At 37.3% G+C, this 14,165-nt stretch overlaps 2 non-coding genes across 2 annotated transcripts; both read right to left on the reverse strand.

Annotated features, from left to right (window-relative positions):
- Positions 1–11,458: 11,458 nt before the first annotated feature.
- trnat-agu (transfer RNA threonine (anticodon AGU)) lies at positions 11,459–11,532 on the reverse strand. Its single transcript has one exon. It is a non-coding gene; the product is annotated as a tRNA-Thr (tRNA).
- A 2,306-nt stretch (positions 11,533–13,838) lies between these two features.
- trnat-agu (transfer RNA threonine (anticodon AGU)) lies at positions 13,839–13,912 on the reverse strand. Its single transcript has one exon. It is a non-coding gene; the product is annotated as a tRNA-Thr (tRNA).
- Between the last annotated feature and the right edge of the window lie 253 nt (positions 13,913–14,165).

A 14,165-nucleotide genomic window follows, 5' to 3' on the forward strand; every position in this document is an offset into this window, starting at 1 on the left:
TCTTCTGTGTTTTCAACCTTTTCTTGTTTTTGCAGGTACAACTTTGATTGTTTTGCTTGTAGTCAATGTGTCTCATGTACAGCTGCTTTGTAACAATGAAAATTGTAAAAGCGCTATATAAATAAAGTTGAGTTGAGTTGAGTATATGTTTATTAATGTTTCATCCTTTCCTAAATCATATTTATATGAAGTTTATACCTTTAAACATAATCATTTTTATTGTTTGCAGAATGAGAAAAATTAGGATATAAAGCCAGTGCAACCATCAAGGTATAAATGTGTGTTTCTTGCCACAGTTGCCTTGCTTAATGGTGATAAAATCTTGCAACTTAAATAGATTTTATCATACAAAATAATCAATAATGATGAATGTGCATATGCAATGTTCAATGATTATGCTGCATTGCTTTATCTCATCGGATATTCTATGAAATCAAGTGGAATGAGCTCTGTTGTCTCTTTCCATGTTAATCAGACAAATAACACAGGCAATCAATGGAGTGCTGATCTCTGCAGTTTAGTTTTATATGTTAAACATTAACAGAGATGTTTTACTCAGTTTTCATGTGGTACAGAATCAGAATTCGCTTTATGGGCCAAGTGTGTGCAAACACACAAGGAATTTGTTGTGGGGTTTTTTGAGCACTTGGTACATACATATATACGTGACATGAAAAACTGGAAGAACAATTAGTAAGTAAATAAGTAAAACTAGAGGTAATACTACTAATAATAATGTTGTATAAAATTTGAAACAGTACATCCCTAAACCCATCAAAACACTTATGCAAGCAGACATACGGCAGCTAGCAGTTGATAAACTTGATATGCTGTATAATGTAAGAATTGCAACTGCCAACTTAATATAGTATTAGATGCAAATAAGTTGAGGAAGTACATGTACACAATTGCACATATGAAACAGTTTGACAAGTTTGTGTAAACAAGAAATCCTCAACCTTGAGAAAGATTTATACTGCACAAAGTGTTGTTTTCTTTTTTGTGTTTTGGCAGCGAATTACACGGTGGTGTGTGCATAAACCCTCATTATAGGTTCAGCTCTATATATTGAAAACAAAGCTACCCAACTCAAACTCAAGCAAAAAAAAAACTGAAGGCAATGACTCACTCAACACATATTCAGAAAAATACATAACAACAAACAAGGAAAACATATGGACTCAATTACATAAAGTCCAAAAAATCAAAAGCACAGGGACAAACAGATCCAGTTTTGATGTCAATATCTTAAACCACATCAATGGCAAAATATCTATAAAACGTTAGCCATGATATAAAGGCACTACTAGGAATTTTTGGTAAAATCTCTTGTGTTAGGTAATACCATATATACAGTATGAGTGTGGCCTTAAACATGACATGTGAAAAAAACTCACGTAGCCTATTACATGTTCATTTACAATACTGCAGAAAAGAAGTACAAAGGCTACTGTATCATTATTCTTTTGTGAACAGCTTAAAACAATACATTATAAAAACCTGTTTATTTTTTTCAATATATTTTTTCTTTTGAAATCTTGCATAATGTTTAATAAGTCATGGAATTTTGAGAAAGACAGTATGCAAGACAATGGTGTGGATGTTGTTACAAAAAGGGAGATTCAGCATCTCTGAAAATACAACTTTAAGTATTGACTGTCTTTGAAAACAGCAACTTGACAGAANGTATTCAGACTTATTTCACAGCAGTGATGCACTTATAATACCTTTAAAAAAGACTACAGTGTCTTTTTACATACAAGACAGTATGCAAGACAATGGTGTGGATGTTGTTACAAAAAGGGAGATTCAGCATCTCTGAAAATACAACTTTAAGTATTGACTGTCTTTGAAAACAGCAACTTGACAGAATGCATATACTATCATGAGCATTAAACCAGCGAGATAACAGAAAAATGATAAAATGGAGATTATAGCATTCTTATATTATAATGTTCAATAAAACGTTCCTGACATGGTACTGTTCTGTGCACGCTCCACCAACCCCAAAACACAAACAAACAAAATAGGGTTTTAACCTTTTTGACTGTACCTAACAAATACATTTGTATAAAAATCTAACGTTTCTGTAAATAATTTGCTATGTATGTTATATTTGGAAATTCATTAACTTAATTTTAAAGTAACAAAAATATTTATTTTAATTAATACCCAGTTACTGCAGAACTTTCCTCTGTGACATTTAAGAGGTAACAATATTTTGACTTTTTTCTAATTGTAAAAGTATTGTTTTGTTGATTGCATGTATCACCCAACAGTTTCTGTGGTATTATTGTAGCAGTGAAGCTCAGAGAAAGACCCAACTTCATGGTCTGCAGGATTCTCTGGTTTCTGTGGAAATCTCCAGTACTCTGGATTATTTATGTGTCCCTGTGAAAGTGGGTGGGGTTTTGTGGTAAGTGAAAAACATGCTGCTACAAACTGCAGACATCCAGAGGTACACAAATTAGATGGCTGGAAATCAATACTATAGTGATAAGGCAAACTAACAAAATGATTATATAGTATTACTGATTTAATAGTTTTCTGTTAATTCTAATTTAAATATCAAACTTGAATACCACAATGTTTGCCTTGTAAAATTTGAGTGTTTTTGAGGAAAGTGTGTTCTTGACTTTGTTGGATTGTTTTTGAGTGGTTTCACAACCATTCTAATGGAGGAAAGATTATGTAACAGTATCATTCCCTGCAGCTTGCACTTGCTTCAGTGTTAAAATACCAACAGCCATACACTATTAATGCACAGCCTGATATTCATGTCTGGACTTTGTGTTTTCTAATATTTACATAGAACCATCACAGATCTTGGAGATGTTAACCATGTCCTTTTCTTCCTAAAATAAAACAAAAAATCTGTCCTAGTTACAATATTGTGCAGCTGCTTATGGGAAATAAAATTCAGAGTTATAGCCTTGTGTGGGAGGGGAAATTGATTCATATGAGAGGAAGAAAACACTCAATTTGAATGCAGTTATCACATCAATCTCAACCAAATTTGTACAGCCTGACTAAATGCGACACCATGTTCATTTTTTAAAATTCTGTGAATATATATATGGAAACTTAAGGTAGGTTATTCCTGCAGGTGTTCAGTGAGGAAGTTATCTGCATTTCTAATCCTGTCTTGCAAATGCAAAAATCACACAAGAGGATGTCCAGCACATCCCAGAAACAGGAAAGGCTATTGTAAGGTGTTAAATTTAAAGAATAGCCTACCTATGAGTCAACTGTGGTCAAAATACAAGCAGTTCTTCAGTAGGCTACAGAGAGGCAAACATTTTAGCATGTTGTGTGAGTAATTAGGATAAAATAATAACTTACATTTACCATTCAGTTTCGACAATTCAGAGGTCAGCTTGTCATTTTAGAAACAATAAAAACATACCCTGCCTGTAAACTGGAATCGTATATTTTGGCCAAAAAGGATTTCAGTCAAAATTTTTGCAGTCAAATAGGACAAATATGCATATTAGTTTGTCAACTAGGCCTACCCATAAATAAATTGCACATAAGGCACAAAGTCTACGATTTACCCACGTAAATGTCTAAATGATTTAAACACGAACCCCTTGTTGTTCAATCTACTGACCAAACGCCCTCTTGTGGACTAATGCGATATCGTCGTAAAGATTCACGAAAACTTACAGAAGCATACAGACTTCCACGGTGGGTTGCTGTGCGTGATCTGTTGTGTTTTTTGTAAAGGGTTGGACACATTAAGTGATTTGCGTTCCTGTGAACCTGCGAGCACTATCCACGCAAACGACGCTGAGCATCATCGCGCATCGTGCAAGCAAATCTATCACGACTGTCCAAAATCAACGCGTCGGGGCGCGTGGATTCATGCAGTGGTGCCAGACCGTGGATACGCGTGGATGTGTTGCCATGCTGACGCTGGTGAAAGGATCTTCCGAACAAGTAGGTTATTTATTCAGAATCAGATTGAGTGATGAGGAGTTGAAAGGCGTCGGCTGTTTTGATTGCCAGACTAGCTCAGCTCAGGTGGGCGTCAGATTTAAAAAGATGCGGCACCTGTAACCTGTCGATCAGGTTTTATTTCCTGTCAGTGAAACTCTTTTCATTAAAATAGAGTCCTCTTTACTGATCATCTCTCTCGTAATGGCAAATGTTTTAACTGCAAAACCTAGAAGAAATAACAATAAATAATGATAAATAAAGACTTTGTGCTATGTGCGCTAACGCACAAGGAGAGTGCACGTTACGTTTGTTTTGTGTTTCAGATTCCATTGGATTCACAGCCTGTCATTCTGCATACAAGATAATATATATATATATATATATAGGCCTATATTCTCGAGAACAGGTCTGTCCATCACCTCCTCCGCTGCGGCTTTCGACTCCAGCTCTCAGGGTTCCCAAACCAAACTACGCACTTGACTGCGGTACATTACAATTAGAAAAAAAATATTTATTCATAGCGCGAAAGAAGCACGAGTTTATTATGCTTTTAAGACGATACAACCGTAGGATAATCAATTATTTCAGGAGCATAATGTTTATATAAAGAATAGGGCATGCAGTTGCCTCACAGAGTTTTAAAACGTTTAAAAAACAATTTCGATGTAAAGTTTATCAACATTAATAATCGCAAAGACAATGCTATAGACAAGGCTATACAAGTAATGATTTTGCCCTAATCATGCAGCCCTACCATACGGTATTTTAATTTTACAATATAGACTTATTCATTCATGACAAGAAAAAATCTTACTTTCACTTTTTATTACTTTGGTCATGTATATATTGGCAAATAACGTCGGCTACGTTTAGTAAAAAAGAGAGCAAATAACGAACTTTTACATTTTGTTTTGAACTATACATTATGAAATTACTTTTTCTATTTGAGTACTCAGAAAGGAGCTATATAAATGTAACGAATGACGAATTATTTGCATCAAATACTTAATTTATCTTGCAATAGACGATCGCCACAGCATAATGAGAACAATAATGACAATTCATATCAATAGGGTGCAGTTAAGCGCTGTTGTTGTACATGTATGACTCATATTTTAAAGAATTAAGATTGTTATGCCTTTCTTTTTTCTTTACTGGCCGTTTGTGTTATGTCGTGTGACTCGAGCCTTTTGTGTGCTCAGATTTTTATTATAAATGTAGACGCGCGTCAAACGCACTGAAAGCGGCATTGGTGGTCTGATGGTATGCAACGACAGACGGCGCGTTTTTAAATGTTAATGGCCCTATACACACCTTCCACACGTTTATTTTTTATTTCTTCCAATAAGTGGTCGGGACACAATCGACAAAACGTGGTGGGGACATATCCCATCTGTCTCACCCTCAAATTACGCCTATGGAAAGTACAATGAACCAACCATAGACTGTCCAGAATAAACGCGTCAACCAACAAGCAAGTGTCATTATTGGAATAATAGTGCACAACAACAGCCAAGTGACCCGAACCGTATCCCCTCTAGTGCAAGTGTCACAACCAATTGCCTATTATTGTATTGCGCGCGATGGTGCAAGACAGCTTTCAAATGAAAATTGGCAATAAATAATTCTATCTATTGCACCAAACTGTTTTTTCCATCCATTCACTAATCGTTTATTATTATTCAATATTTGTATATTACTATTATTACAATCACTGTATATTACAGTAAAATGCCCTGCTGTATATTGCAGTTGCAAAAATACGGTCTAATTTTTACTTCCTTAAGACTCCGTTGCGTGCATAATATATTGAATTAAGGCACTTTAAAAATGCACTGAACAACAATTTGCTTTAATTTTTTATTTTTTTTCATATTTATCTTATATATAAGCTGGCTGGGCTTAATCATTATCTTAGAAAAGCGCTGTTCTTATTGTACTTAGTTGTTCTGCAATTACCAATAAATATATAAATATAAAGTACTTTATTTAACATTTAAAAAGCAACAATATATACAACATAATAATAACCCAACAATAAATCTTATTTGGGCCTATATTTGGAACTAAATATAAGGAAAGTGGCTATTGAGCCACCTAAACCACCGCAAGTAAATTTCGTTCACCATGACAGCCCTAACAGTTCACAAAAAAATTGCACGTAACACAGTACATTACATGTTATATATTTGCTGGAACTTTACGATATGTGTGTGAACGCACGCACACATTCCAGAAAATCACTGGCAGTGTGAACCAAAATCGAACGATCCTGCAACACATTTTGCGTGATAATATGACATCCCGAGACAAATCCTGGGACACATTATGCGTGAACTATTTCCGATAGTTCATTTTCCGAGATCTCTGTATGAAATAGGCTTATAACTTCATACTTTGCTTTTCGGACAAGATGGAGTGCTCCAGAAGCGCAGTATAAGCAATATGGGCCAGTTTGACCTAAAGACAGAGAAGGCTGGTACGGAGATTGTATAATTAAATTCTAGAATAAAGACAGACTGTTTCACATGTTGATTTCATTTCGTTCTCGTCAGTATGTTTATTTCATTATTTGATCCGAGATTAAGCAAATAGGCCAACACTTGTGCCGGAACTTCTCGCATTATTAAGGCGATTTAAATTATGCGCAATCCCGCGCCGAAATTGGAGCCTTGAAATCATTATAAAATGTAAAGACGAATCATCATTAATAATTACAATTACAATATCAAGGGGAATAATGTAAAAAATATGCTTTTGACTTAATCGTGCAGCCCAGCCATATCGCAATTAAACCTATTAATTTATCACAGGAAAAAATAGAAACGACTAAAAGGAAACGAATGTGTGTTTTTTAATTAGTTCAGCGCTATATCTTAATTAAAAATAAATATTATTATAGTCCTATCTATTTCTGATAGTTAGCGCTAATAGACGCGCACGCATTTAAGTCGTGGCCACAAGATAAGGATGTCGTTCCCTCAACATACTAAGTCGTGGCCACAAGATAAGGAAGTCGTTCCCTCAACATACGAAGTCGTGGCCACGAGATAAGGATGTCGTTCCCTCAACATACAAAGTCGTGGCCACGAGAAAGGAAGTCGTTCCCTCACCATAGGATCTTGAGGGAACGACTTCACATGGCGTGGCCACAACATAAGGATGTCGTTACCTCAACAAGCTGATCTCGTTGCCACAACATAATATCGCGTTCCCACGAGGTAACATCTCGTGGCCACAACAAAACTAAGTGAAACAAGCATGTCCATCAGGTCTCCGGATANATCCAATCTTCAGGTATTGCACTTTTTATTATGGTAAACTTATTTACAATTTCTTGTCTGCTATATTCTTCTTTTGCTTCCTCCAAAGTGTCCACAATGTACTGTACAGGTAAAAATCCTTCCTTAAACTCGTATAAAACATATCTCACTCTCGTGATCCCAACATCCCACCACTTCTTAAAAAACACTTCTTTTCCTTGGTTTAAAATGTTCTTATTTAAAAACAGAGGTTGGTTTAAAAAGCTCTCTCTACAATTCGGGATGTGCTGTACAAAAGGTAAAAAATTTCCCCATGCGCTCATCATGTCCTTGTAAAAATCCGGCATCTTTTCTGTCATCCAAGCTTTTGTTTTCATCCATAAAATGTCATCACCCAAATTAAAATTAAAACCACATTTGTTTAAAAAATATTGCATCGTATTCTTCCATGCCGTTACATTCCCATCATCTAGATACTTTTTTACAATTTTGACTCTCAGACTGTTTTTCCTCTGCGCTACATCTGTTAGACCCAACCCACCTTTTTCCACTGCCCCTATCAAAGTGTCGTATGCGATTCTCGGAGGTTTCCCTTCCCATAAAAAATCTAAAAAACATCTCTTCAATCTTTTTTCAATCCACACAGGCATTGGTGTCACATATAAAACATACCATAACTTAGACATCATTAAACATTTGAAATTAAAACCTTCCCTTTAAGACATCATGTTCTCAATTTCCAAAAATTCAGTCTTCTCTCAATGTCTCCTAAAATACCTTCCCACATTGTTTCGTTTACTCTCTTTTCATCCTCCCCCATTAAAACTCCTAAAATCTTGATTTCTTTAACTTCTTTAAAATCAAAATGACTTGTTAAAAACTGCACATTCCCACATCTCATATACACGGTTTTATCTTCGTTTACTTTCCCTCCTGATGCTTCACAAAATTTCTGTACGATTCTCATAGCACTCTTTACACTCTTCATGTCCTTCACAATTAGCGTGGTGTCATCCGCGTACTGAAAAATTGCTTCTTCTTCTGCAATCCCTTCTACATTAATACCTTTTATTTCCTTTTCTTGCCTCATGGCCAGCCCCAAGGGTTCCGCAACTAAAGAGTACAACAGCGCTGACATGGGACACCCTTGTCTTATGGATCTTGTTATTTTAAAACATTCTGTTAAAAACCCGTTACATTTAATTCTACTTACAGCTCCATTGTATAAAATCTTCACCCACTTGATAAAATTCTCTCCAAATCCAAAACTCTTTAAAACTCCAAATAAAAAATCATGTTCCACCCTGTCAAAAGCCTTTTCAAAATCCAAACTAATTACATATCCCTCAGTTTTTTTCTCCTTCATGTATCTTATAGTGTCTTTTATGCTTATCGTCGTTTCCGCTATATCTTTCCCTTTAACTGCGTACGCTTGATTCGTCTTGATTATTCTGGGCATCACTCCTTTCAGTCTGTTTGCTAAAATTTTGGATAAAATCTTCAAATCAGTATTTAACATGGTAAGCGGCCTATAATTCTTCAATTCAGTCTTTTCTCCTTTTCTCTTATATATTATTTTCATTAAACCCATACCCATTCTTAGATTCATCTGTCCCTTCTTAAAAATCTCATCATACACTTCCTTTAAAATACTGGTTAAAAAATCCTTAAAAACCATATAAAACTCGCTCCCCAAACCATCGATTCCAGGACTTTTTTTTCTGTTTAATTCGTTTATGGCTCTTTCTATCTCCTCTTCGCTTATCTCTTTGTCACAATCTTCCTTGTCTTCCTTTTCTACTTTCGTTTTTATCTGCTTTAACATTTCTTCTTTTTCATCCTTCACTCCTTCGGTTGTAAATAATTTTTCGTAATACCTTTTCATTTCTTTTAGGATTTCTTCATTACACTTTACTTCTTCTCCGTTCTCCTTCTTTACTACTTTTATAGTTTCGGCCTTCCCTTTTCTTCTTTCTAAATCAAAGAAAAATTTTGTGCATTTTTCACCCTCGACGATGTACCGAGCTTTGCTTCTCAATCTTGCACCTTCGTATTTCTTTTCTTCTGTTTCTTTAAGTTTATCTTCCAATTCTTTTATCTTTGACATGTCCTTCTCGTCGTGACTTAGCTCTTTTTCCAAATTCTCAAATGTTCCCTTTCCATTTTGTCTTTTACATTTCTCGATTAGTCTACATTGATTTATTGTGTGATTTTTAACTAAGTATTTCACATTTTCCCACCATATTCTTTTATCCTCCTCATACATCGCATTTCCTTTTTCTTTTTCGATAAGCGTCTTTATATCTAAAACATAACCTTCTCTTTTTAAAACCTCCGCATTTAAAACCCACACCCCTGGACCTCTCGTAATCGTACTAAAATTAATCTGCATGTACAAGGGCTTGTGATCGCTTAAGCTCGTTTCCTCGTATCTCACATTATCAATAAAAACTTCTAAACTCCTTGAACTCAAAATAAAATCAATCCTTGTTTGACACATAAAATTCCCCACTCTTTGCCTTCTTGAATATCGCCGCCTTCTTTCGTTCCTATCTCTCCACACATCCACCAAGTTATTGTTTTCTATTATTGATTTTAACTCTTTCCGTCCCATGTCGTTTTTAAAAACCATTCCATCAGCCATATCTATTTTGCTAAAAACGGTATTAAAATCACCCATCAACAAGACATCCTTATGCTTATTTAAAAGTGACCTAAAACCGTTAAAATATTCTCTCTTTTCCTTCTCCTCCGTAGGTGCATGTACATTTATCACTACAATTTTTTTATCTTCGTATTCCATTTCCACTGCTAAACATTTCCCAACATCATCTTTATAAATAACTTTGCATACTATGTTCGTATTTTCTCTTATTAAAAAGGCCACTCCTCTGCCAAACCTCTTTTCTTCGTTATTATGTAAAATCTCACCATTCCATCTTTTCCTTAATTCACATATATGCTTTTCTCTCCAATTTGTTTCTTGTAACACAATAACGTCTTCATTTTTAAACATTTCTTTCAGTTTTTCAAATTTGTTAAAATCCGAGAGACCTCTGGCATTAAAAGTGACCAAACTTAAAACCATAAAAAATAAATAAATAAATACTTTCATAAAACCCATGTCTTCAGTTCATGTCCTCCACATCTTTTAACAGTTCAAATCTATTCTTTAAGAAGTCTTTGTTATGCATTTTTTTCTTAACTCCTTCTAAAATTGGTTTTACCTTTTGTTGTTTTCTTTTTTTGTTCAGTTTCTTTACATATTCAGTCCTTTCTTCACCTTCTTTGTTGTGCAGCTCATCTCCTTCCAGTTCAATGTCCGAAATGTCCGAAATATTCTGTAATGTCCATAATCCTTCTGCCTGCTCTGCTTGTGCTGGTTGCTTTCTCTGATCTTTTGGTTCCTCACTCTGTTTTTCGCTCCTTTGTTCCTCTTGTTGTGGTCCTTCTCTTTTGTTCTCCGCTGTTTCTTCAATTACACTTTGCATCGGAGTCTCTGTCTCTTGTTGTACTTGTTCCGTCTGTGTGTTTTGTTCCTCTGTCTGTTCGTAGTTGTATTTCTCGCCCGCAGCTTCGTCGTCTCTCATCACACTTGTGTCGTTCTCCACTTGTTCTATTACGTCGTCTCGCTCATGCACCTGCCCATCTGCATGACTCTCGTCATCGTTAAAACCGCATTCACACTTATTTAAAACTTTTTTACAGTCCGGGCACTTGACCGCATTGCAATCTCTAGCAAAATGTCCTCGCATTTGTAGCACTGAAACTCTGGGCAGTCTTTCATGATGTGATCAGGGCACATGCACAGCCGACAGGTTTTAATCTGATGGCTGTGCATCACCCTGAAGAACTGCAGCCCTTCAGCCGTTTCCATCTTAGTGCTGTACGGGAGAGAGACAACTTCTTTGGGGAAGCGAGATTTGACAAACCTTGTGCCGTCTTCGATGTCCGTGCCCGGATACAAACGTCTTCTAATTTCTGATATTGGGGTAACTCCCCACCCTTCAAGTTTATTTAAAATATCTCGATCGTCTATGTACGCAGGCAGGTGCATAAACGAGACAACAGTCTCTATTTTGTAGTCTCTTCACTCTGCAGTTCACTTCCTTTATCCTTATTTCATCTTCCAGCAATTCAACATCATTCACATTTTCTAAAGTCACCTCATATTCTTTGTTCTGTTTAGGTCTTATCGCCAGGATTTTTCCTTTTCCATTACACGAAGAAGTAAACAAAGAGCCAGCCCACACGCTAGGCACCGCTGGGATTCGAACCCTGGATCTCCTGTTTACTAGACAGGTGCTTTGGCCAGCTAAGCCACGACGCCTATGCCTATATCTGTAGGTCATGTGACTGAAAAGTAACAAAGGGGCAAAAACTCACAGTGAAATGGAGGAAAACATGCACAGTTAGTTTTCAAGGCGAAGTGAATGTGTGTACCCTCTTCATGTTACAACTCTTCCTGCCCTAGTCAAGATGATTTTGAGGAGTTTCCTACAAACCTAAAGCACGAACCCACAACCTTTGAATGCCCACAGTTCTCTATCTAGAAGTCCAATGGACACAATTTGTCCATTTAAATGGGGAATCAACAAATCTAACGCAAGTAAATTATGGACTACCTCAGGGATCGGTTTTTGGACCCTTGCTATTATCCATATACATGCTGACCCTTGGAAACATTATTAGAAAACATGGAATTAGCTTCCACAGTTATGCAGATGATACTCAGCTATATATCTCATCAAGACCAGATGATTCCTTCCAACTATCCAAATTGGCAGAGTGCATCGACGATATAAAACATTGGATGACTTGTAATTTCCTTCTTTTAAATTCTAATAAAACAGAAATATTACTTATCGGACCAAAGACACGTGAGCAGAATATTTCGGATTATGACCTGCAAATTGAAGGCTGCACTGTTACTCCAACAAATACAGTTAAAGACCTTGGCGTTATATTAGACAGCAACCTGTCATTTAAAAATCACATCTCAAATGTCACAAAAACAGCCTTCTTCCACCTTAGAAATGTTGCCAAATTGCGAAATATTTTATGTGTGGCTGACGCAGAGAAGCTTATTCATGCATTTGTGACCTCAAGACTTGACTACTGTAATGCACTGCTTAGTGGTTGTCCTGCAGCATCAATAAACAAACTACAGTTAGTTCAGAATGCAGCTGCCAGAGTTCTAACCAGGTCCAGAAAATACGATCACATAACCCCAATGTTATCAACCCTTCACTGGTTACCCATTAAGTATCGTATTGACTTTAAAGTTCTTTTAATTACTTATAAAGCCTTAAACGGTTTAGCCCCTACCTACATAACAGAGCTTCTACCACACTACAACCCATCACGCTCTCTAAGATCTCAAAACTCCAGACTTTTGATAACACCTAGAATAACTAAATCCACCAAAGGGGGTAGAGCTTTCTCATACGTAGCACCTAAACTCTGGAATAGCCTCCCCGATACTATTCGAGGGTCAGACACACTCTCCCAATTTAAATCTAGATTAAAGACACATCTTTTCAGCCAAGCATTCACTAATACATAGCTAATGAACAGCAGCTACGCTAATTATTCTCTTTCTGTTTCTGCCCTCGCCTCGGGATGCCCATCCCGAGGTAGGGAGAGATTCCGCCAGGCCCAGATGAACGTCATATGCCCATCCACAACTAGAGATTACGCCAGCTACATCGGAAAATCCCGTGCCATCCTCCTGCGAGAGCCTGCGGACTGACTGACCACCCAGCTCCATCCAAGGCAATTCCATCACCACCCAAGAAAAAGGCGACCATCTGGCCGGCCCAGCTCAGACAATTCCATCCCCAACCGAGAGCAAAGACGGACTACCTGTCACATAAATGCTAAATTTACAATACTTGGTATTTAATGCTAAACTTACATCACATGACAGCAGTTTGAAGTTATGGCTGCACTCAGTGACTTTGATTGGAGGTAGCTGGGTGGGTGTTGTAGGGAGTGGGGGGGCTTGTTGGTTGTGGTTCGGGGCGTTTCATTTGTTGGGACTGTGTGGATCTGGTCTGGTTGGTCTTGTTTTGTGGTCGATGTCGGACAACAGAGGAATAAAGTTAATTATGCCATTACTACTTTTCCCTGGTTGTTCCTCTGTTGTCTGTTGTTGATCGCGGAATGGGACCGGGTTGGACCTGCACGGTTTCGGCGGGTGGGGCTTCCTGGGTCGCGGCTCGTGGGCTCTCCCTGTTCTTCGTGGACGTTGCTCGGTGGCTTTGGTCGGGGTCACTGAGTGCAGCTATGACACGTCAAAGGAGATCTGGCCCTCCCGGCTGAGCCTGGTTTCTCCCGAGGTTTTTTTTTCTCCATTATTCAGCATTGGAGTTTGGGTTCCTCGCCACAGCAGAGCAGTGCAGTGTTGGCTTGCTCACCGGGAGACTGCATTTATTTATTTATTTATTCATTTATTTATTATAATGATCTTGCTTGGTCTATAAACACCATGCACTGTGCTGTGTTTCAGCTTTCTGTGTTTTTCTTATTTGCTCCTGTAAAGCTGCTTTGGAACAATGCACATTGTGAAAAGCGCTATATAAATAAAATTGAATTGAATTGAATTGAATGTACAACAAGAAGTGCCCAGGCACTAGGCACCGCTGGGATTCGAACCCAGGATCTCCTGTTTACTAGACAGGTGCTTTGGCCAGCTAAGCCACGGCGCCTATGCCCATATCTGTAGGTCATGTGACTGAAAAGTAACAAAGGGGCAAAAACTCACAGTGAAATGGAGGAAAACATGCACAGTTAGTTTTTCAAGGCGAAGTGAATGTGTGTACCCTCTTCATGTTACAACTCTTCCTGCCCTAGTCAAGATGATTTTGAGGAGTTTCCTACAAACCTAAAGAAACTACAACTCTGGAGGGACTCGAACCCACAACATTTGAATGCCCACATTACTCAACCTAGAAGTCCAAA

The sequence above is a fragment of the Triplophysa rosa genome, unplaced genomic scaffold, assembly GCF_024868665.1.
Source record: "Triplophysa rosa unplaced genomic scaffold, Trosa_1v2 scaffold193_ERROPOS787590+, whole genome shotgun sequence".
Lineage (NCBI taxonomy): Eukaryota > Metazoa > Chordata > Actinopteri > Cypriniformes > Nemacheilidae > Triplophysa > Triplophysa rosa.